This window comes from Pezoporus wallicus, unplaced genomic scaffold (assembly GCF_028554395.1).
Source record: "Pezoporus wallicus isolate ANWC-B61680 ecotype Strahan unplaced genomic scaffold, APGP_CSIRO_Pwel_v1 contig_3324, whole genome shotgun sequence".
Taxonomy (NCBI): Eukaryota; Metazoa; Chordata; class Aves; order Psittaciformes; family Psittacidae; genus Pezoporus; species Pezoporus wallicus.
Genome location: NW_026643042.1, coordinates 837,895 through 862,569, shown reverse-complemented (window position 1 = coordinate 862,569; position 24,675 = coordinate 837,895). Strand labels below are relative to the sequence as shown.

Sequence of the window (24,675 nt, the reverse complement as noted above, 5' to 3'; positions counted from 1 at the left end):
AAAAAATGCCACCATATTTCTTTATGTGGTTTGTTTTCATTTTCTTCTCGGCCTAGATTCTAATATATTTTGATATACAGGAATTTTATTAAAGGATTTTATTTTGTTCTTCCAGTTTCTGGCTTCAATGAGTGCACTACATATACATTTGAGGGTGGAATGATGTAAAATGAACTTGTGTAGTGAACCCCTGTTTATACCACAACAGGACTGAAGTCCTGCATTGTCTCGATGCAGTTAACCAGTTCAAATCTTAAGTACGTTTCCATTTATAGTGCCTTTGCTCTGTGTTATCATTTACTTGTAAGTCTGTTCATTGGACAATGACTGAACTGTGCAAACAAGTAAAAAGAAAGGGGGAGACACAACCCCCATCCCCAAACATTTGTTTACTATTATATTAGCAAAAGGGCCTAGTTATTATTATTGCATGTAGAACTTGTTTGTCCTGACAATGTCCGTGTTCCAAGCTTACTTGCTTGCTTTACTTATTATTGTCTTGATCCTTTATGATAATTACCTTTTTTTGCAACTGGTTGTTTTTGCAGTAATTCCCTGTAAGATTTCAGCATAAGGATGATATAATTGCTAAATAAATGTGTCGTAATTAATGTGACAGTTTATTACTGATTTTGAGTTGATATGAGATAACAAATTCCCTCAGAAGTGTACCAAGCTGGATTCTTAGACGAAGTGGTTATGATACAGATTCACCTATTCAATCAGGATGCAGTTTTCTTCATTGGGAGCATCAGTGAACAGACATTTCACAGAAACTCAGAGGACTGAAGTGCTTAAATCCCACTAAAATGAAAACTGTCTTAGGCAGTCTTCAAGTTCTTTAGATTATTTTCAATGACCCAGCCGTTATTTTCAGCCGTGAGAGTGAATCCTCACAGCAATGGTAGGCAGGCCAGTCCTGCATCCGTCTGGTATAGAACATGTTGAGAGCAGAAAAATGAAGAGTTGCTGGAGCGGCTAATTTATGGAGAATCTGTTTTTTATATCTGAAAGTTACTGAAAGTCAATGAAGTTAATGTTAGGTATGAGGCTGATGCTGCATACTTAATGCGGCATTAAATAATCTTTGTCTGAATATTTACCTGAGCTTTGGGATCGCTTACTATTTCACTTATATAGAAGATATTGAACAGGCAAAGCCTCTATTTCTAAAGGCAGTAAGGACTACATTTTCAAAGGTGGTATTTAAGGTTATAAATAGAAGACCAAGGACCAGACCAAGTAGTCTGGGTGGTTAGCTACATAATTCATGTGGAAATACGTTGAAACTAATGTAAACTAGAAAGAGTTTGATTGGGTACTTATGAAAATCTGATGGAAATCTACTTAGAAGCTCAGTATGCTTTGAAAAGGGCTACTGTTATGTTCAGCTATTGGCTTACCATCTTCAGTAATATGTACATGAAAGCAGTTGCCAGATGTACACCTTAGATGTATCTTTTGGTCTTATTAGAACATATAATCATTTACAGATTTTATTTTACTTTCAGACTGGCCAGAGATTGTGGAAAAAATTAGAAGAAAAAAATCATAGTGAATGAATCACTGAGTGAGTCTCTATGAAGAAATGTTTCACTTTCAACATCTCTGACCATACTGCTAATAACAACAACAATAATGGAAGTAACATTTTTTTTTTCAATTAAGACTTTAAAAAGTGAATTTACATGTTCCCTTTTCAAAAGTTACTTTTGGGATGACTTTCAACCAAACTTATACAAATTTGAAAAAACTGTCACTGAATGAGTATTTTTCACAGCAAGAATATATGATGATAGTAAAAATTCTTCTTTCATATCCTACTTGCAGGTTTTCCTTTGTAAATACAGCTTCTTAAGTAGTTGTGTACACCTGCCAAGAGATGTGTATTGATTAACTTTGCTCTTTGTAAATCATAAAATCATACATATTGATGCTGTCTTACTGATATTCAGTTCTTTAGAACTTTTATTACTGGGATGATTTTTTTCTCAAATGTAAATACTAGATACAATATTTTAATGTATTGCTGTGTGAGAGAAATGCACACAATTATGGTTTTGGCTAAGACTCTGAAAACAGAAAAAATCCCATCTATATTAATATATTTATATCTAGTTTAGATTTCCTTCCTTCAGTAGTAGGAGTTTGCTTAGTAGAAAGTTATCAAATATTGTATAAAGAGGGGATAAGAGAGTGTAGGTTAAAAAAATTGAACAGTGCTCCCTGTTTTCTAGTACAGCCTGCTAGAATGTGATATATGAATGGTATTAGCTGTGCATCCTTTAAAACTGTTATTAATAGCTAAGCACTGTATAGATAATTTGGGGATAAAAAGCAGGATGGAGTGCAGAAATAATTCTTGAGTTCAAGATAGATTTATTTTTTTGTTGCTTTTTGTGAGAACACTTAATGTGTGTGCTGAAGGGATGCACCTTAAAATTAGATATTATATATCAAAATGTTTTTCTGGTAGATAAAATCAATTGGTATTACATAAGCTTGTTCATCGGGAGCTGTTTTCAGGAAAACCAACTTTTGACAAGCTCCAGCTTTTTCTTTTATTTTTTTTATTTTCTTTCCCGAAGGGAACCGAAAGTAATGTCTTAAACAGAGCTTCTGATTCTTCTCTTTGGAAATCACTGGGGTCTTACAGAGGAACTGAAATCTTGTCTCCATAATTTTTGCATAAACCAAGTTTATCAACTGAATGGTTTTGAGACCTTATGTCCCGAAGTAAGTATCAATGTTTAATTTTGGTATATTCTGTGCTGTTTCATTTAGCTGTAAGGCTGTTTCCCATTGATTAGGTAATATTACAATCTGTCTTTTGAATACAATCACAGAAAATGTCTGATTGAATCTCAAATGAACGTTACACTTTCTAGCGTAGTTTGTCTCTTGTGTCCCAGAATTGCCTGGGAAAAGCATCTTTCATGGCCAGCTCTTAAGCAAAAACATCTTTGTTTTCTGTAAAAACACTCCTGAGATTTGTAATATGCTAACAGTAATGGAGGAGCTTTCTTTTTGCTGGTAATAATGATATCAACATCTTAATTGTATGAACTATGTTTTAAAAATGTAAATAAATAGCACAAATAATATTTTGAGACTTTGCTAACCTAGGTCTATAGCTGAACTTCATATACACAGAAAATCCTATAAATGACAGCAGTTAGAATCATAGAATCAATTAAGTTGGAAAAGACCTTTAACGTAGATGCTTTCCTAATTGGTCTTATTAAAATATGTGTGCTTTCTGAAGTGGATGCTTAGTAGGTGGTAAGTTTTCATTGCAACTCTCAGGTGCATAGTTCACAGGAGCAGCAAGTCTAATGCTCAGAAAAAAAATTAAGTTCTGAACCGTCATTTATGTGTATAAGTGCTGAACTCTGGTATGCAGCTTTTTCACACTCAATGCTAGGATCCAAATGCTAGGATTCTTTCTTGACTAAGAATTATTCCTCATTTCTTCTTGCATTCAATATGGCTCTTCATCTCTGAGAAGAGAGTTGCCTCAAGTCCTAAATACTTGGGTTTGGGATGCTTTACGGGAATTATTTTTTTTCTGTATGTCTATATATGTATGTATTTCATATCCATTTGCCTCTCCAGCTTCTTAGTAGTTAGTGGACTGTAAAACTTCAGATGCAGAGTGACTTCAGTTGCTTATCTGTAGGCTTTATCAATTCAATTAGGAGTAACATTCCTCTGCCCTCATTCTCCTAGTTGCTAATGGTAATAAATAATCATAAAGCTCTGAAACTTAATGATGGAGGAGGACTGTAGCTATTAAAGTCCCCTTGGTGATGAGATACAGAATATTTACTGCTGAAGTGATTTAGTGATGCACTCCTACTTGGTTACTCCTCTCCTGTGTTGCCTTGTACCTATTTTCTATCTATCTAGTAGTTCTTTTCCTTGTGTATATTGATGACAGCTCTGCTGAATTTCAGGTTGTTGATTTTAGACTTTCACTTTATCAGTTTAGATTCTAACTCTTCTTTCCAAAGTGCTTGATACAGTGGCTTGGCATTTTCTGTAATTTTTGTTTCCGTGCCTTTTTTTTTTTTCCTCCTATCTTGCAAGTTCATTGAAAATAGTTAAAGTAGAAGCTAGAGTTCAGGGTATGCTTTGGATTGACAAGCTGTTGATGGTAAATAGCTTTTGGTCATAGTATTCCTACATCAGATCTTGTCTGCAGCTCTATGCCTTTCATTTAGTGTTGGTTCAGACGTGTAGCTGTAGCCCTCAACTTTGCTGTGAATAAATATCACTGAGTTCAAAAGATGCAGAGTCAGTAGGAGGGACCTGAATCTGGTCATAAGCAAAGCTGTTACAGGTAAATAATCAGCAGTACAGTCCTTCAGTTGCAAACACTGCCCTAAGTACTTCTGTTTGATTCTTTGAACACTGCTGCACTAATAGATTTTTCTGATGATACTGCTGCCACCATCTTAGTTGTCAAAGAAGAAACTCCTCTCTTAGTGTCAGTGTCTTCTGCAACCCCACTTGTATGCTCCTAATAACTTTTCTTATCCCTAACAGGAAATAGCAATTGCACTGCTGGGGTGACCTTGTACCTATACAACTTGTTACTTAGTTATTGTTCTTTGAAGGGTAGAAAACAGATCATTCTGACCCATTATTAATGGGTAATTCGGGTGAAAAATTAATTCAGAAAGTAGTGGATATTTAAAGGAAAGACTGCATTTGTCCAAAGGAAGTGAGAGAAAATCACTCTGAGGCAGAGTATTTCTCCAGTCTGCAGTGAGGGAACTGAACATCTGAAGCAAAAGTAGATGAAATCAGTGAGAGAAGATCTGGTGGGGACCTGGCAAGGACTGAATTCTGCAGAGGAAGAGAACAAACAGGCTCCACCTGCACAAGTGACCTTTTTGCCGCGGAATTTTATGGGAACTCATTCAAATAACTTAATTCTCAAGATCCCCTTAGTCTTGCAGTCCTTTTACACTACATTCTGATAACAAGCAGTAAAGTGGTTTTGCTCAATTTTCCTTCCTTCTAGTTATTGTTTCCTGCCTTACTTTGTATGTGAGTGAAACTATTCACAAGAGAATGATATTCAGTCTTTCCTGAAGGCATTCACAGAGGGGTGTTTGTAAGTCTTTAGTTGAGTAACATTTTTTTTTTTTGTGATTAAACCATAATTTTTTGATTGAAATCCTTGAATGTGAAGATTTTTCTGCACATGGAGAATTTAAAAATAAAACCAGACTTCCTCTTTTACTTACTCCCACGTATGCAGACTCTCCCTTTCTTTCTGTGATGGCTTTTAGCTATAGTATTTATTAGTGATGCAGTGGAGTTTTGTAGCATATTTGGAGCACAAAAGCCTGTGTTCAGCAAATTGGTTTGACTAATGTCATATCCAATTACCTGAACATTGGAGGTATATTTTGTTGCATTGCCAAAGAAAGCAACTAGTAATACTTCTAAGAACTTTTAACTGTAGGATATAGAGTGTGTGGTGTGTGTCTGTTCTTGGCAATAATTTTAGAATGAAAATGAGATATTAAGAAAATAGGTATCATTTATGCTATGTATGTGCTTTTTCACCCAAGGTTTGCAGTTCTTTCATTACAGTAAAATTCTATATATTCTGTTATGAAGCAATTAGCTGTTGTGTAACCATTCAAAGGGTACCCAAGTCCAGTTGAAACTTCTTATAAAGTTTTAGATTGTTACATATTGATACTGTATGCTTCCGTCTACTGAACTGTCATGTTTGCTGTAACAACCAAATAAGCACTACTTCAGGAAATGTTTACGTAGTAACTTTATAAGAGTCTGTGTTGGACGAAATTTGTGTATAACACAATAAAAGGATGCCTGTGTGAATAAGATGGTGTTTCTACTTCAGTCATATATTTTTGTTGTCCATGGATTCATCATATGGTTCCTCTAAATCAGCTTACTGGTCTGTAAAATGGCAATGATAATGCCTTCCAAGCATACATTTATTCCACACCTGAGGTCTTAAATCTCAGCCTTCCATAAACCTAAGTGGCAAAGGGAAATGCACTTAGCAAAGAACCCAACCCAATATTATATGAAGTCCACCAGCAGAGGGAAATGGAGGTTTTCTGAAACCATAGTTAGACCTTTTGGATTTGAAGGTAAACTAGTACCAGCAGTTTTTTATGTACCTACAGAATTACACTGTAATTATATAGCAAAAGTTGCCAAAACTTTCTCAGTGCACAAATTTTCAATTTAAGACCCTACACCACAAGTAATAATAGGACTCTATACCACACCAGTGTTTGATTATAACAATAGGACCTCCCAAAGCTTTCTACCTGAAACTTCTAGATAACAAAAAGTCTCACACAGTATTTAAAGACAAGGTGAAGCAGCAGGCACTGTGATGGAGAAAGATACAGATACAAGGGCAATGGCAGGGCTGTTCTGCATTAGGTGCTCCCAACCTTTACCTGGGAAGGCTAAATGATAGCAATGGCATGTGTTAAATGATTTGGAAGCAACACCAGTTGAAAGACAGAGTAGCAAAAGGATCATATCATGATGTTATATGAATGCCTTAATTGTGATGCTATATGCACCAAGATTCACCAAGGAAAGGCAAGAAACAATTTTACTGATTTTTCTTTTAAATTTATTTTTTCCTGTAAACCAAAAAAAACCCCAAGCAACAGAGGTGCTGCACGTCAGAGCCTGTGCAGAATATAGTGAAGGATATCCAGAGAACAATAAGAGTTCCAATCAAGGTTTAAGTTATTCAAAAGGACTGATATTTTTGAAGGAGATTGGTAGAAATCTGTGACTGGTTTTTGGTATTTTTCTTTTTTTTTTTTAATTTAGATCAATATGAACTCTGTTTCAGCAGTACAAGCTATCAGGTAATTGTCTTTCTTACCCATTTAGGTATGCTTTACATAAACTAATCCATACCATGTATTTGTTTTAAGGTGACCTTCCTGTCAGGTGGCAGATTATCATTTGCTTTCATTAATGCACCAACAAAAACCTGAGGAGAAATATTTCTCTCCGTAGAACTTCCCCTTCACCTGTATCACTTTAGTAACATGCATTACCTCTCCTCATTAATTTTGCCTCACTAGTATTTTTGAACAGCACGGCTACAGTAACATTGCAACTACATCATAGAATTGTGATATGACAGATAAGGTACTGTGCAGTCATGGGTCTATATTGCTTCAACTCCATCAGCATTTGTTTCTTATAGATTGCTTGGGTTTTAACATGAATTAAATAGTAGTAAATTGAAATAAAGAACTTAAAAAAGTTCCTGTAATGTTAAATAAGAACTTCTTGAGTTTAGAGACACTGTGAGATGGTACAGAAACTAACTATATATTTACCTTCTGTATTTCTTTTAAACCATTCAGAAAGTGAAATCTAGTCCTTTGCTGGTCTTTGATATGTTTAGGTGTTACCCAATATTGTTGCTAAAATAAAATTATTTCTGTTTTCTGTCTTAGATCACAACCACCAAGGTTTTGTAGAGTAACTTTTGAGACCAGTTTTCCTGAAGATATTTTTGCAATACATTTTGCATATCTTCTTGGGCCAAACAAATTTGCAAGTGTTAAGATTTACGTTTGTAATACAATACACTAACATAGTGTTCTATCCCCCCAGTGTCTGTTTAATTTATTTAGCAAAATTGTACATAGATCTATGTTGTAGCCAGAGAATATTGTGTTGCTTGGCTGTCATTTGTTATATTTCCAACAAAACCAAATCATGTTCTGTCATTTGAATGAAATGACACAATCACTAGCTGACTCATATTGTTTATTTGTTCTTCCTAATGTAAGACCTGTATGGAAAAGGAATATATAATTTCTAAAAAAATATTATGGTTTAGGATGTAACCTTTTTTTCCTGTAACATAGGAAAAACATTCTTGGCTTTCTGGTACTCTAGCATAATAGATATTGCCTTTTTTTATGCATTGCTAAGCTTTCTCCTTTTGTTCCCCCACTCCTTTTCTCCTTTTATAGAATCATAGAATCATAGGATAGTTAGGGTTGGAAAGGACCTTAAGATCATCTAGTATCCTTCTCCTTTCTTCTCCTTTTCTCTTGAGATGCTGAGCAAATGATGCCAGCAAACATGCAGTGCAAAATTATGTTACATAAACAAACTGTAATATTTGCCAATCAAAAGCCATACACGGAAAATAAATCTGATCTAGATGTCATCAGATCCACAGATTTTGAATCTGCTACCTCTGGCAGGTTTTTATTCCAGAAGTTTTCATTTTTTCCTTTGATTTTGTGAGTGTTGAACTAAGCTGTGGGAAGGTGAAGATGTTCCAAATGTACATATATACAAAGGACCTAGGAAGGTTTTCATTCCAATCTCAGTGTCCGAGCTGTTACATGTATCTGTCAACTCAGTAGTTTTCCACCACTCTCCTTCCACTTGTTGGTCTCTGGCCTCCTTAGGACATGGTGGCTATTCTCTCCTCGGTGACTGGTTTAGCTGTTACTTGGAATGAATCTCAATCTAAGTCAGCCACTAACTAACTCATCTATGATGAGAGCATCTCCATTAATTATGAAGAGCTAACCATGGAAGGGTCAGTCACAGAATTTCTGCTTTATCTGTTCTTGATACTTGGTTCATTTCCCACCATGTAAAGAGCTTCATCTGCCTTCTTTCCCCTACGTGTTATTAAATGACTTTGGTAAATCTTTATTTAAGAAACTTAATGCCAGAACAAATGTAATCTTAGAAAATCTCTTGGAGGTTCTTCCTGTGCTAGTTTTCAAATGGTTCTGGCTTCTCTGAACAGAAGTGTTATTAGAGTAGAAACACAGAAATGATAGTTGGTGTTGAAGAGATAAATAAGACACTGGTATTCCATATTTTATTGCTGTTTTATTAACAATCCTCAGTTTGCAACTAGGAAGTCCCATGAGGTATTACATTAACTAAATGTACTGGGGGTTAGTTCATGCAATTTGCATCCAAATATCCTATTAGATGGCAGTTTGTAGTAATGGAGATAAACTTTGTGCAAAAGTTACAGTCAAAACCTTACAGAAAAAGAAGTAAGCCATGTCGTTTAATTCGTTTTTATAGGTGATAATTTGTAAATGGAAATCGCATGGCCTAGTTGATATGAAAAAACAATTTTACATGTGGATGGTATGGTATCTTCTTTAAATAAATGATACATATCTTCATCTTTTGGTAATTCATAGCTAAATGGGCTGACCTCAGCTTTCAAAAGAATGTGTAATTTAATTTTGATTCACAATGAACATATACGGTTCTTTACGGTTCTTTAAAAGGTGAGACTCTTTGAAGTTATCCAGATCTTGGCACAGAAATACAGCCATCTCCAGACCTGTGCAAAATAACAGAGCTGTTGATGAAGGAATAAAAGAAGCATGTCATCTTTGTCATAATAAAGTCACTTGTTGGTGTATTGCAATTGTAATTTGAAATGCTGGAGAGAAAACATGTAGCATTATGCCCTGCGAGCATCATGCCCTGCCAGCATCGTGCGCCCACACCACAGTGATGCAAGGTGTATCCATCTCTGCGTCCCAGTGTTGTACAGCGCCACGAGGTGGAGGTAAGTTGTGGGTTAATTTTCAGACTGATGGCAAGATCAGAGAATGAAGCATCAGAAATACTGTATGCATGTAGTATGTGGGATGCCCCACATACCTCGCAAAATCATGAAGCGACTTAAATTATATCAGTACAGTACCTTGTGTTTGTACTTTGGACTCCAGTATTAGGGCATGTGCAAAATACAAAAAACATCTGATGTGCACTGTTCAATCTTCTTTTACTTGTTACTTAATTCTGCATACATATGTACAACGTGATACAACAAATATTAAATGTATATACTAAAACACATGAATTCAAACCCCCATTTATTTTATCAATTGCTTAAGCTTATTTGATCATAAGGGACAGGGAGACCAAACAGCTATAAAAGAGCTCCATTTTCTATCAACTGAACCAAATCCTTCTTTGATCTGTTAATCCCAAGTTTATAAGGTTAGGAGATAAGCAAGCGTAACTAAATTCCTTTTTCTTTTTGTCCACCTAATAGTCTATGAAGCAAAGCAAACATAATAAGCTTCTTTGCTGCTTTTCAGCCTCTTCTTGCTGAATAATTCAAAAAGTGCATTACAGGTTTTATGAGTACAACTGTACACACAAGCAATATTCCATGATTATTTTTTTTGCATGCCTCAAATTTGCATATATTATATTTTTATTTTGCATTTCTGACAGGGAAGCTGACTGCCTAGTCGTTCTTGGCTTTTTATTAGGTCTTTGATGCTTGCTGGAGGAGAAGGCCTCTTTTGTCTCTGATAGCCTTAAGGCAGATCTAGGTTAGCAAGAAAGCCAGAGGTTTCAGGCTTGTTAAATGTCACAGTAATGGCTGTCTTTACGCATTGAAATACCAGCCTTCTTCTTTATAGGAAAATGAATCACATTACCACCAAGGGAAGGAAAGCCTTTGTTGGAGGAGACTGCTAGTCTGCTACTTAAGAAGAGGATTTAATTTTCCCCTCCAGGCTTTTTGGCCAGCCCACTACAGTTGCCCTTGTGGAACTCTGATATCATAGCATGAGAAGGATAGCAAACAAGAAAGAGCAATTAGCCATTAATCATACTCATTTTGCACTGGATGAACAGACCATTTAAAATACTGTATGTGTTCAGTACGTGAGCAAGAATAGACTCTGGACAAAGCATGAATGTGTAGGCATGAGTGTGAGGATTTTATTCTTGCATTCTGGATAAGCATTTCTTGTTTAATTCTTATTCAGTGTCACTAGTGTTATGCATACTACTCCTTATTAAACCCCTCTCGTAAGTTTTGGTGCACAGATAATGAAATTGAAGGTTTATGTTGCCTACAAAGTGCCCATTTTTCATTTCTCATAAAAGTGGGTGCATTACTTTTAAATAAACATGTAAGAACTAAACTATTGATTCTGCAAAAAGAAAAAATTGATTGAAATAATTGATTACAATGTTATTCTCTATGTTTTTATCTGTTTCATGAAATAAAGAGTGATTGATTGGTACTGTGTTGTTGCATGTGTAATTAAATGCTTATATAGATAAATGTATACTTAGACTTTGTATTTAGTTACATTAGTGTAAAGGGAATGAAACTTCTTAACTAAATAGAAGCATATATTCATTATTTTGTCAAATACTGTGTTGGTAGAAAGCAGAATTAAAGGGAGTTTTATTAATTAGATAAGAGCATTAGCATGTGTAATGGGGAAGTGTTAGAAAAAGTAAGTTTGTCAAGGTCTTTTGCACTTGAGACCAATTTATTACAAAAAGAAAATACTGTCGGTGGGTGTTGAATTGACCTGATTGCTTCTAGTTTCCAGGTCCTTTAAGTTCCTTGGACTAGGAGGTTTCATTTTTCCATAAGGAAAGTAAGTTAGTTATTCTGCTTTTTCAGTCACATACCTTTTGGTGAACTTGACATCAATTTAGAGTGGTTCATTTATCTGAAAAGAAAGAGAAATAAGGCATCTGTTGTTATTAAATCTAGCAGAACAGCTTCATTTGAATGCTGACCTAGGTACTTCGATCCAAATACTATCCTTTGCTTTCTGAGCTGCAACAACTGTCTTTTACTTTTTGGACTTGATTTGTGACCTTTCCTGTACTTCACCCTGTAGAGCTGAAAGAAATGCTTATAAGAAATAGAAAGTGTCAGAGCTTACATGTCCTCCCTCCTTATCAATCTGCATGCTTCTGATTTCCAGAAAATGTCCAGAGCCTCTCTCATCTTTGGTTACTGAGAAGAATGTGATCTCCTCATGTCTGAAACTGTATCTGGAAGGATGCCACTGCATGACTTTCGGGTATGTTTTCCTGGTGAGGAAACCAAGGCATCACAATATTAATTTCAATTACAAATGACATTGTTCCTTGACCTTTGCTAATCCACATAATTAAGCATGCAATATCTGTCTTAATTCTAATAGAATTGCTGGTCATATGGTGAAGATTTTTGTGATTCAGAGAATTAGTTCTTAGCTCTCTTACGGTGCTTTTGGGTGATCTTTGGCAAGTCACTTGCTTTAATATATTGGGTCCCTAACTTTGAAAAACAGGTTAAAGACAGTCTCCAAGGAATGATGTTTGCTGGATGTGTCATGAAAGAAGTAAGTTTAAGGAGAAATTTAAGGGGGCAACTTTGTTTTTCACCTGAAAGTTTCATATTTTTAAACCATGCTCTCCAAGCACAGAGGCTAGAAATTTGTTAGAAAAGAAAGTGGAAGTCTGTTTGATCATAAGATGATTCTAAAACCTAAAATTTTAAGGAAAGTATCTACAGTCATGAGATAGGAAATTCTTAAAATGTACTTTTAATTAGGATCTTTGCCTACTAAAGTCCTTGCAGAATAGTAGATTCTGCCTACCATTCTGTAACACACTAATGCTAGTTTTCTTTAAATATTGCATGCTATTATTCATTTTCGTTTTCTTTCATTTCAAACTTAGGAAACACTTTTTTTTTGTTCTTTTTTTAACTTAGTCTTATTCACCACATATTTATATTTTTCTACCTGTCTGTAATGATATTCAAACTGAACAGATACACTTCTTTCTGCATCCTTTTTTTACTTTAAAAAAAATTCTACAGGAGTTCAGATTACTTCAGATTCCTTCAATATACTACTGGTGTGCCTTATAAATAAAGTCAGTAAGGACTTTAATTACTATATTCTGCAAAATTTACTAAATATAATTTCATACTTTTGTTTTGATTTGAACTTAACAAAGTAGTATAAACTAGGCAGTAGATTATGCTGTAAAACAAAAGTAATTTTCCAAGAAAAGTATCCAAATTTTCCAAGAAAGTAGGCAAGTATCTGTCACTATTTGTATATATAAATATTAGTTGTATGTAGACTTGGCAATGTGGGATTGTGCAGGTTATCTGTAGTAACTTATAGCCCTTTTCTGAAAATGTATCCCTTCAAATATACAATACAGCAAGTAGAATAGGAGAAGAAGTTTAAAAAGTAATAGAAAAGTCATGAGGAGACTGTTGTTCCTGTCAACTAGGTGCAGTTAGTAACTCAGTGCTAGAAACTCCACAGATAAAATGTTATTGACGAAAATGCTCAAAATAAATATGAATTAAGTGCTAAAAGTGATTGCACTTTCGGGGAGAAAAAAAAGTAAAGATCAATCAATTAGGAGTTCTTAACTGTATTAGATTTCAATCATGGAACTACAAAAGGTGTGATGACAGACAATTCTTTTTAGAACATTGAGGTTGTTCCAGTAACCCTGTGTTTCTTATAATAGTATTCCTGAGATAATGATGGTGTTAAGGTGATCCAAAATCTATCTGGATTCAAAAAAGAACTTTCCAGTGGTCTCAAAGTCTCCTAGATCAGGATCATTGACTACAAAGTACAAACGAAACTGAGTCAAATAATCTGTCCTTGCATAGAATTCATAGAATTAAAAAGAAAATAGATAAACAAGGTAAACAAAGGGAACAACCATCATACTTGTTCATTTTAAATAATGTTGCAGACAGGCAGAATCTCACAGGGTAACTAATAATTACGTAAAAGGATATTGTGAATTATTTTTTGTAAGAAAGGAAACTGCTCATTGAGTATTACTGTTTGTACGACTGTGTACCCTTCCCCTATTATTCTGAAAAATTGCTACCTCTAGTAATTGCATGTAATTGCAGGTTCCTGAGTAGCTGTCACGTTAGTAAACTTGAATGAGGAAAAAGATAACATATATGGCTTTTTTAAAATAGAAAATAAAATAAGCATAGTTGCTGTGGTGTAGGATGCATCAAGTTTTGGGCTTGTTAGTTTTGACCATGTATGTTTAATCATGTGTCCTCACATTTTCATTTTGAGTATAACAGTGATGTTTAAAGCAGTATTCAAATGGGTGGTACTTATAGTGGAAACCAATAGCTGGTTAAAACCAGATTGAAATCTTTTTTTGGATCAAAAAAGCAGAAAGTCTGGTATATACATGATAATTTCACATACAGGGATATAAATGTCTCTAAATATCAGGTTACCTATTTATGGCATGCTTTACTTCCATAGTTTAGAGAAGAGTCTTGGGATACTCATACACAGTTGGATGGTTCTGGTTCAACTTAAGAATGGCAACAAAGCCCTTTAAAAAGGAAATGGATTTGCAAATGCTGTGGATAGTGTATATAGTATTTTTATATTTCATATTTAAAGTGTTTTAAAAGTTAAGGCTAAAATTCTTGTCTAGAAAACCAAATTTTGGGCCTTCATCATAATGAGCAATTTTTTTTTATTTCAAATGTGCAAAACCCATAAAAGAATGTCTCCCCTTCCATTTGTAAGAGGATTTTCACTCTTCCAACATCAGGTGGTGGGGACCAAGTGGATATTTCAGTGTATATTCCTGTACAGTGTCAACTTCAAGCTTAGCTTTGCCTTGTTCAGAAACTAGGAAAGATTAATCTTAGGTCTGTGGCCTAAGAGGAGTTTCCTGCAGTAGAGGAACCATTGGTAATTTGGTGTTTTAGGGCCAACATTGGCTACTAGTGTAGCAGTAAAGAGGGGAGCAAGGGAGGGTATTCTCGCTCTTCTTACTGCCAAAATGCTACAGGTAAAAGGAAAGAAATTATCTGTGTCAATAAAGACACCAGGGGAAAATCTCTGATTAAATGAGTTGTCCTTCAGCAGCACTGAAAGATGTCTTTCGTCAAGAACATAGCCTGTTTGTGTGCCTCCCTCCCCCTCTGTCTTCTCTTGCAGTATGCAAATATTTTCTTTTTTTTTTTTTCTTTTTTTTTCCCCTTTCTTGCACAGCTTGATATGTGATTGGTTCTCTCTTTCAACACAAATGACTGTAGATAGATTTTTGCTATTTAAATTCAGTATCTACACCTTGGTTCTCAAACACAGGGGGAAAACAATATAGTTCTGCCTGTAGGAGGTTGAATTTGTAAATATATATTAGTTTGGAAATACAATGAGAGATAATAAAATATTCAAAAAGCAGCCTACTCTTGTGGGGTATTATTCTGCACAGCCAGGGAGCAGATTAATGACACCACACAGAAAAACATAAGATATGCACAATAAAATATGGATTGGGGTAGTAATGTGGGAACTAAAATTCCAGTCCTGGCAGCCTGTGAAACACATGTGTTTTAACAAAGTTTATCAGCTTTAAATAGCAACATTTAAAAGCAGTTGTTATTTAGTTGGGAGATGTGAAATTTTCTATCCCAAGCAGCTAACCACCAGCCACAAGAATTGTTTCCTATTCAGGTGTGAGTGGTATTGTTCTCCTGAAAAAGATTTAGAGCCAATAAGTCCATCTTGGGTGAATTTTGAAGCTGTGTTTGGTTTGTTTTTTTTTTTTTCAGGAAAGTGTTCTAGGAAACATACTGTCAAGGGGCTGTGCATATAGGAATGAGGTTGTTATATTTGTCTTCATTTCAATTTCATTTTATACTTCAGACCTAAGCTGCAGTCTTGAAGTGCCTTCATGTAGGAGGATGTAGGAAAAAAGCATCAGAAGGGGAGTTAGTTCCACTGGTCCCTGGCTATGTGCCTCGGATGCTGCACTATGAACCTGTGGGTTCTCCACTTCTGTTTGCTAGTTGACTACTGACCTTTCTGACCGCAACCTATTGTCTTAGATTCATGCAGGACAATTTCCAGTATATTTATAAAGGTGGGAAGTATGGTGTCAAATGTTAAATAAATACTCTTTAAGTTTGGATGAAATCTGTCATCAGCTGCTCTCCAAAGTCTTCAGCCCAGTTTGCATTTTAACATTATAGACAGTCAGATGTGGCATTTGCAGTAATATTTTGCAAACACATGTCTTCTTTAGGCAATGCTAATAGTGCTACTTGTAGTGAAGCTTGTTTGAAATTAGAAAATACTTAACTGCTGCTGACAACTTTCACAAAATTCAATAGCTTGGTTTGAAAACTTCCCATCAGATATCCAGTTTTATCAGCCAAAGAGGGTGTGCTGCTTTGGGAACAAGGGGCAAGAGAGTGATCTTTGCAAATAGTGAAAAAACACAATCCTGACCTTAAAAAATTGTCTGAGTCCAAGATGCTTATCCAGGATGAGAAATTTGAAGGGGAGAATAATGTTTTGTTTTAGTGACCTGCTCTTTATTTATCACTGTGGACAGTCACTAAGATCTGGCAAGTGTAGATGCATGTGTGAAACCTGCTTATTTTGCGGAGCCAGGCAGGGGCTTCCATTTAATATTACCTGGATTTGCACTTCCTTTGTAATTTCAGTTCTGGAGTGCTGAGGGCCAGGCAGTGTTGGTGTCTGAATGCTTGTACCCAGACAGCAGGAGCAAGGGAGGATATTTTTCTTGCACTTGAAATAATACATCTCTTCTCCCCCTACCTGACCTGGGCCGGAAGCAGCACGTTGCAAGAGTAATAGCCTGGGATGCAGATGGGAGAGCTAGGAAAAAAATATGTACATATTCATTAGCTGTTGGAATTATGGTTGTACACACAAACCTGTGTTTGATAGTCCCCATTTTAAGTTTTCAACTTAATGTAAGGCTTTTTAATGCTCAATCTCTTTAAATGTATTTATAAATGTGTATGTATGGGCATACATGCAAACATACAAATGAACAGACAAAACATAATTAACTTGATTTAATAAGAGGAAGGGAGTGTTATATACAGTGTTAGAGCTGGATAATGAATATTCATAAACTTTATCTTTCTGGTTTTTGTAAGTGAGCAGCTGTATTGAACATTATAATCATGAAACATGAGTTTAGCTGATGTATTTTTCAATTTCTAGATTTTGAAACTTTGTATTGCCACTTTTAAACAATTTTAAAATGTTTTATTTGGGGAAAACCTTTTAATTTTAGCCTCATGTTATCAGCCTTCTAAGTCTCACAAAATGATAACATATTTCAAAGCTTAAATCCAAGCGCTTTTTTTACAATCCTTTTGAAATTGTTTCTTCTGTTCTCATTGACTTGCCTTTCTCTTCTTTCTTCTGAATACATTTCCTCTGTGCTGCTGTATCAAAGAATTCTTTTTCTTTTTGCTGATTGTTTATACATTTGAAGGCTTTTAAAGAGGAAGCAAGAGCCCTGTATGTGTAATTGAAAGCCCATCCATGGACTTCTGCTTTTGAACCTGGGTTCTACAAATGTGTAGATGTAAGCTGTTTTCCTCACCCCAAGTAACAATAATAAGATGAAAATGAGACTGGGTTAATTAGTAATTGGTACATGTGGATTTAAAACTTGGATTGTCTAGTGCATGGTTTCTGGATAATTTTTGGGAGCTCTGAATGTATATGCTTGCCTTGAACTGTAGCATAAATATAATCCTTTCCTTAAGATATTACTGCAAACAGCAGTTAAATCAGACAGTGATAAATCTTCCAGAGCTGCTCAAAAGTGGTCTGTAGCATCAGGATGAGATTGTTGTGTTGGTAGGCATTACATATCTAACTCCCACTGAATGAGTGTCTTTTAGAGTGTCTTTTAAAGTGTTTGGTGTTGGACTGCCCCAAATCATTGGTGACTTCCACAGCCCTTGAATGGAGAATAAATTAATGAACAGAAGAACAACTTATTAAGGGGAGCTGAAATGGAAATGAAACAGATGTTTGCAGAGCAATAAAATATCCCATGAGCTGTGTATCCTTCTGAGGCAAATCTATATAGATGATATAAATTACTTTAACTTGATTGTAGTCTGTTTTAACTGAATCAAACTACGCTGTCTTACATTGGCTGATGATCTGAACCAGTCTTTTTAATTTTCAGTTTACGTTTTTGTCATGTTTGTGGTGATGATCTGTGTGGATCTGGAAAAGAAACTGAAGTATTTCTGGAAAGCAAACTAGGAAATTATGTATAATAATAACTTTTATTACTACTTTTATTATGTTTCTACAGCATAATAATGAACCAAAAGTGTTGGTGTAATATAATGGTAAATTATGATAAGCTGTCTTTAGAAAATACTGGCAGTTACTCATATCTGTAACATAACTAGAAGTATCTGGAAATTGCTATATAAAAAGATTTGTCTTGATTGCAAACTAAATATTGACATCCTCCCGTGGACAAGATCCTCCACTAATTTCAGCTATCCCATTTTACCTCACCTAATGATATGAAGCGGTCACATTATAAAACACCTTTCTGTTGTTACTGGGAATCTTCCTGACATGTGCACAGTTTTAATAATATCTCCTCATCATTTGATTTCACGCACACCTATACAAACTCATTGTCTCAATATTGTGCTTATAGAAGCAGTTGTGCAAAGTCATTGTATTGGGTACTATTGCAAGGAAAAAAAATCAGTAGCAATTCTGTTTGCTTAATGTCCTGTTTACATAGTGTTAGCCGCACAGTTCTGCAGGCTCAAGTGCAGCAGAAATGAGTTCTTGGAATTAGATAAAATAGCCAAAGTAGCTAAAGATCCTTGTAATCTCTGTGGCAGGATAGCTTTTTTTTCTTTTTTTTTTTTTTTTTTTTTTTGAGTAAGAAGGTGCCTTTTTTATATTTCATACCATTTTTTTCCAGATCAGAGCTATCTCCTCTTTTAGCAAACTGAAATCAGATTTAATACTACTGAAACTACTTCTGCTCTGCTGACAACACCCAGAGTTTATAACAGCAAATATAGATCTGTTATTAAAAAATTTCCTGTTTTACTGGGGAAAGCTGCTAGTTGTTTCATCAGTAATTCCACAGATATAAAATTGTCACCAAAAGCAGCTGCTACTTCTGAGAGAGGGGAAAAAAAATGAGAATTTCAAGGGAAAGAGCTTTCTTGGGAACTGGATCTACATGTTTAGAGCAGAATTCCTTGAAGATGAGCACAGTTCTGTCTGCAAATATTGAGACAAGAAACATCATCAAGACAGTTGCTTACTTACTTCATCTACAACCACATGAAAAATGACAAATGGTAAAAACAGATTGACTAATTATATATTAGTTCTGTGAACCACCTGCCTAACTGTTTGCAGAACTGAAGATAAGGTCAATGCTGCAATTACTTTGCTTATGTGTATGTACCAGTTTTTAGGATTCAAGCAATAGCAAATGTGTGTCATCAAAGGTGATCACCTGAGCAAAATTATTCCATAGAGCAATCTGTTTAGAAAAAAAAAGAAAAGAGAGCATAAACTTGGTAGCTAATGAAAAATAAGCCACAGTTAGTACAGTGATGCTGTAATGGAGATAATAGTAATGATTTAGAGATAAAATCAGTAAGAGAATCAGGCTCCTGGATTTTATGAAGACTGTCTTGTATAGTTTTTAACTGAGTCAGAAAGGCTATTTCTGTAAAGTATCTATGGATAGGTATTTATAAAGTATTCTTCATAATAGTCAAGGATTAACTGACCTAAATTTTTACTATTATCAAGTCTATAAAAATTTTACTTGTATTTTAAAATAGTTCAGATTTATCCAGGTAACTTTGGCAATCTTTGATAGAGGTGCCAATGCACCCTCGTTTGTGTTTGGGTTGGTGTTTGAGATGCTTCTGCATTCTTTCTTTCCACCTGTTCCTTTTAGGCTCTCAATTTCTTTGCCTTTTGTTCATATACCAACAGTGAGCTATGATGGAGAGAGCTACAGCTCATATGAAATAAATCGAACAGCTCTACTACTTGCAGATTGTAAAATGAGAAAATCTCAATGCCATAGCATATAAGACTGGCCCAAATGGAAGCCCTGCTGGGCAACATATACATTTTTATGGCTTATTGTTCGCCTCCTTTGTTCTATACACAAATGCATAGAAGAAGAAGACAGGATTAAAAGATTAGTTATGTCAGTTCCTCTTGGTTCCTCTATTTTGCTGCTGTTTTATTAAATCAAGCTACTGACCAAACATCTAGTTTCACCTTCCTGGGAAGGGTGTTTCTCTATGCCTACAATTGATTTTCACACTTTAATCAAAGGCTGTTCAAATCTTTCAATAGAAAACTCAGGTATGTTTCACAGACTTAAAAAAAAGAAAGAATAAAATGAGAAACTTTTACATTGTGGTGCAACACAGCCAACTTGTTTAATATACATATCTGTACACTATTGTACACTAGAAAAGCCTTTTTCCCCACAGGTGTTTTGAGAGAAGACTGCCAAAAGTTATCTCTTCACAGGATATTCTGATTTGTAGGGGACCCACATGGATCATCGAGTTCAACTCCGAATTAATTACTTATTTATATAAGCCTATCTTGTAGCATGATACACCAAAGCAAAAGTAAAGGCAAAGCATAATATAATCCAAGCAGAAATAGTGTATTGGCTGAGCTGTCACACTCGCATTCAGTGATGGAAGCACACAGTGTTGTGGCTATCCTGGAAATATACCCTGAAATACATTTGGCAATGTGTGTAAGAACTCTTTCATTTTGGTAGGATGGATAAAACAGTAATCCCTGGAACAGTGGATTTACAGTGTTTTACCATCAGATTTTAGCCAGAGTAACACTGACATAATATAATGTAATGGAAGACCTGGAACATCATTATGCATGAATGCAGGGGTTTTATGGATGTAGATGGTACTCAGAAAGCTTACTTTTGAGATTCTGAGGTCGCTAAAAATGTGTCCCATTTCAATTTTAATCTTTTAGAAGTTTACTAACTCACATCATCTATTGTAAGGCTTTGATCTTGTAAGTGCTGGCACTGTGCACAGCAGGAGCATTTGATTTAGGGTAAGTGCATACAGTGACTGACACAAAACTCAGATGAAATTAAACAAGCAGCTGAGGGCTCTGTATTATTAGAAATCTTGAGCTTCTTGTATACCTCTCCTCTCAGCAATATTAGGTAGGAAATGAATATAGAGTGTGAACAGGGAGAGGGCTATATAATTATGTAAGCTCAGCCTTCAGCTGACAAAGGAGATGCCTGCTTACGTACTTTCTGTTTGCAGTGTTTTTTCCTGAATACCGCACTGCTTTTCTTACCTTATCTGCTTTGCTCATCACCTTTTAACTTAACATCCCACTGTCTATTCCTGCATGGTATAAGAGTGATTTCTAGCTAGTGATTTCTGACTGCTTTCTTCCTCCCTTATGGAACAATTGTTTGTCTTGGTCATACCACTTAATGTGCCCTAGCATTCACAAAGGTAAAGCAATTAATTCAAAGACCCAAGCACATGTGCTGCACTAGAAAAGATGCTATTATTTGCAATCACTTCATTTGCTGAAACTAGAAATTCAAATCTCCACAAAACTCTCCCTCAAATAGTATTTACAGACCTTTATGTGTAGCTTATTCTGTCATTTTAAATGGTATATCTGCATTCAGTGGACAAACTACCTTTTTGTGAATTCAGCAGCAGTACTTGTCATCCTAAAGAAAATTACTCAAAGGACTACAGTATGATAGTAATTTATCAGCAGTGTTACTGTATGGGATTGCAAATTGTCTTCTATCTTCCTACCACAAAAATGTCTGCTTTGCTTTCTCATTATTTTGTCCCTTTGCTTATAGGTAGGAATGGTAGGGAATTAGGATATTTTACTCATAGCTACTGATGATTGTTATTTTTATTCACAAAAGGCAAGGACTGGGAAGTTATTAAACTTATTTTCTTGAGTGAAAAAGATAATCATCACTTCATCATTTTTTGTGACTAAGATTCTCCATTTGCTTCACAGAATTACTGTAGTTAAAGGAGAGCTGTGTTTTGCGGCTTAAATTGGTATGACAGTTAAAGAGATTCAGATCAACGGCTGCTGATATAGATATGATATGTTTAGTGCTATTTTATTCTCATGGAAATGAGTTATTTTTCTGTACAGTGCCCAAACATAAGATAAACATAATTCCATACTGACATAAGAATAGCTGTTCATTACTATAATGTTCTAAGGAAAAGTACTTTGTCTCTTTGCAGTGGCATATGGCTGGAGCTTTAGGATACAAAAGTACAGCTCTTGAATAGCTTGTACTAAATGAGCTTTTTCAGCTGCTATTTGCAGTATTGTGAATAATCTTGTAGTATGAATAGAAATACCGCTCTGCCATAAAAGTCATTAGCTAATGCTTCTCATATATTAACATTTACATAACAGAATTACATCAAAATCTTTGGCTTAGGCACTCCATTAAATAACTTGATTCTAGTTGTCATTCCATGTAGTCTGGCTTTCATTCAATCCTGTTTACAAAAATGGTCATTTGGACACCAATCCGATTAACATGTCATATGAAGTACCTACTAAATATCACTAACAGTGATATTTAAATCATGAGCCACTTTGTACATCAAACCGTCCAAATGAGCATAGTGCATTTGACCATGCATTGTCTGAATTCTTAAATTCTCTTCTTAGTGTTCTATTTTCTCAAAATTGGCAGGTGCCAGCAAAACATGCACAACAAAAAGCAACGGCTCCCAACCCTTAGCTGTTCACAAATCCATTATACAAAATTCTATTTTTGCTAAGCTTTACAGTACAATGCCTTTATTTTTTTTTCATGTTAAAATTTCTTCTAGCTTACTTAATTTTTCAGTTTTAAACTACTATATGTTGCTTCCTTCCTTCTTTGTTTTGTGCATGCATTTTTGAACTCTCCAGTGTATCACCTGATGTGAGCAAGTTTTTGTTTCCCTTTGCTTACCATCTTTTTTGCTCTTTTAAGGCTTTCTCTTAGTCTGGCATAGCAAAAATGAGGGAAAAGTAATACCATACTGGAAATGAATTCATAATTCAAAAGAAAATTCAGAGAATAAGTCAAATTATGCCATCATACTGAAAACTTATGAGATTTAGATGCTCATATTTACACATTTAAGATCCAGTTAATGAAAGTCATTCAAATAAACCAGGGGGATTACTCCCATGATTAAATCCTTATCAACATGGATGAAAGATCAGTAGGGCATAACTGGACCACGAGTTTGTTATGGTTGAAGCATTTTATGGAATGCACCAACAACTGATGTTTAAATGAAAAATGAGTGACTACAGTGACCACTGTCCTAAAAAAAAGGTAAGAAAAGTGGGTTGGTTTTTGTTTGCATTTGATTTTCGTTCGTTCATTTGTTTGTTTTGGGGGTTTTGTTTGTTTGGTTGGTTTTGTTTGTTTGCTTGTTTTTTGCAAGAAGACAAAGTGCCCCCAGACCACATTTTATAAGAAACAAATTTGTAATTGTACTGTATAATTGCATTTACAAATTAAGGAAATTATGCAGAGTACTTTTACTTAGGGACAATGAAGAAATATCCCTGATTTCTCTGCCATCACAAGAAGTCCATCTCAGTAAGATTTTGACATGACCTATTGCTGCAGTGTCTGTTGTTTGGATAATGTATTTCAGATGAATTCTTTGAATTTCTACTGATATTTTCCTTTTGTCAAGCTTTTGCAAATTAAAAGAGTAATTTCTTTTGTGCCAGAAAAAGGCACCAATAAAATTTATGTAATAATGATAGGGCCAGAGACCACATTCTTCCTTTGTCACATGAACAATTGGCTTGTGAAAGAATTCTAGTGTTCCAGTCATCAATGGCCATGTTTGAGAGGTATTTATGGTTTGCAAGATAAAAGTGATTGGGTAAAGGACCCAAGCATATTTTCATCTTAGTCTAAACAAGTGATCCATAAATGGTCTGTGTTTTACTTGGAATCTGTTGACTAAATCTATAAATATTACACGGATTATCTCAGTATAATAAATGAGTAATAAATAATATAAGTAGAATGTTGTAAGTATCAGACACATCATGAGGTCAAGCCACTTCAAGAATTCTTAGATGCTCATAGAGCAACTTTTGCTTGCCTTACTTTTTTTTCAATGTAGAAAAGGCAGAAAAAGTAATGCTTAGAACTTAATTTCTGAATGTCTTGCTTATTTGACAAAAGATTAGCACTGTTGAGGGCCATGGATTTACTCTTTCCTTTTTTTTTCCACCTATGCTGGTTTAGGAGCACTGAATGCCTCCGCTATGTACATGCAAGCATTTGTCTAGGTAGGGATGCTCCATCAGATTAGTTTGCTTTATGTTTTGCTCAGCAGCATATGATAGAAAGCGTATTGATGCTGCTTTGCCAAGTTTACTCAGGTGTCTAGGGTTTTCGGACAGCACTGCAGTTGTTTAAATTAGCTATGAAATGTTCCAGATAAATGTGCTTGTACATGGTGCTCTTGTCCTCCACTACAGATATGGGAATTTTTACTGCTGTACATTGTGGGATGTCAATGCTACTTGAGAAGTATGGTCCAGCTTAACTGTCCTGGTCCTGGCTGGGATAGATTTGATTTTTCCTAGTAGCTGGTGCAGTGCTGTATTTTGGCTTTAGTCTGATAACAATAATACACTGATGTTTTTGTTGTTGCTAAGTAGTACTCTAAGTCAAGGGCTTTTCAGTCTCTCCTGCTCTGCCAGTGAGGAGAGGCACAAGAAGCCAAGAGGGAGCAGAGACAGGACACCTGACGCAAACTGGGCAAAGAAATATTCCATATCACAGAGCATTATGCTCCATATAGCAACAGGGGGGAGTTGGCTGGGTGTGTCTGATCACTGCTCAGGGACAGGCTGGACATTGGTCGATGTGTGTTGAGCAACTGTATTGTGCATCAGTTGTCTTTCTTGGGGCTTCTTCCTCTGTCTCTTATGT

At 35.4% G+C, this 24,675-nt stretch overlaps 1 long non-coding RNA gene across 1 annotated transcript in view; it reads left to right on the top strand.

The window, feature by feature from the left end:
- The first annotated feature begins 2,594 nt into the window (after positions 1-2,594).
- The window catches only part of LOC130592317 (uncharacterized), a 39,867-nt gene continuing 17,786 nt past the window's right edge, over positions 2,595-24,675 (top strand). Inside the window, exons 1-2 of the long non-coding RNA XR_008970525.1 lie at positions 2,595-2,736; positions 11,781-11,879. This is a non-coding gene — a long non-coding RNA (uncharacterized LOC130592317). The remainder of the gene's footprint in view (positions 2,737-11,780; positions 11,880-24,675) is intronic.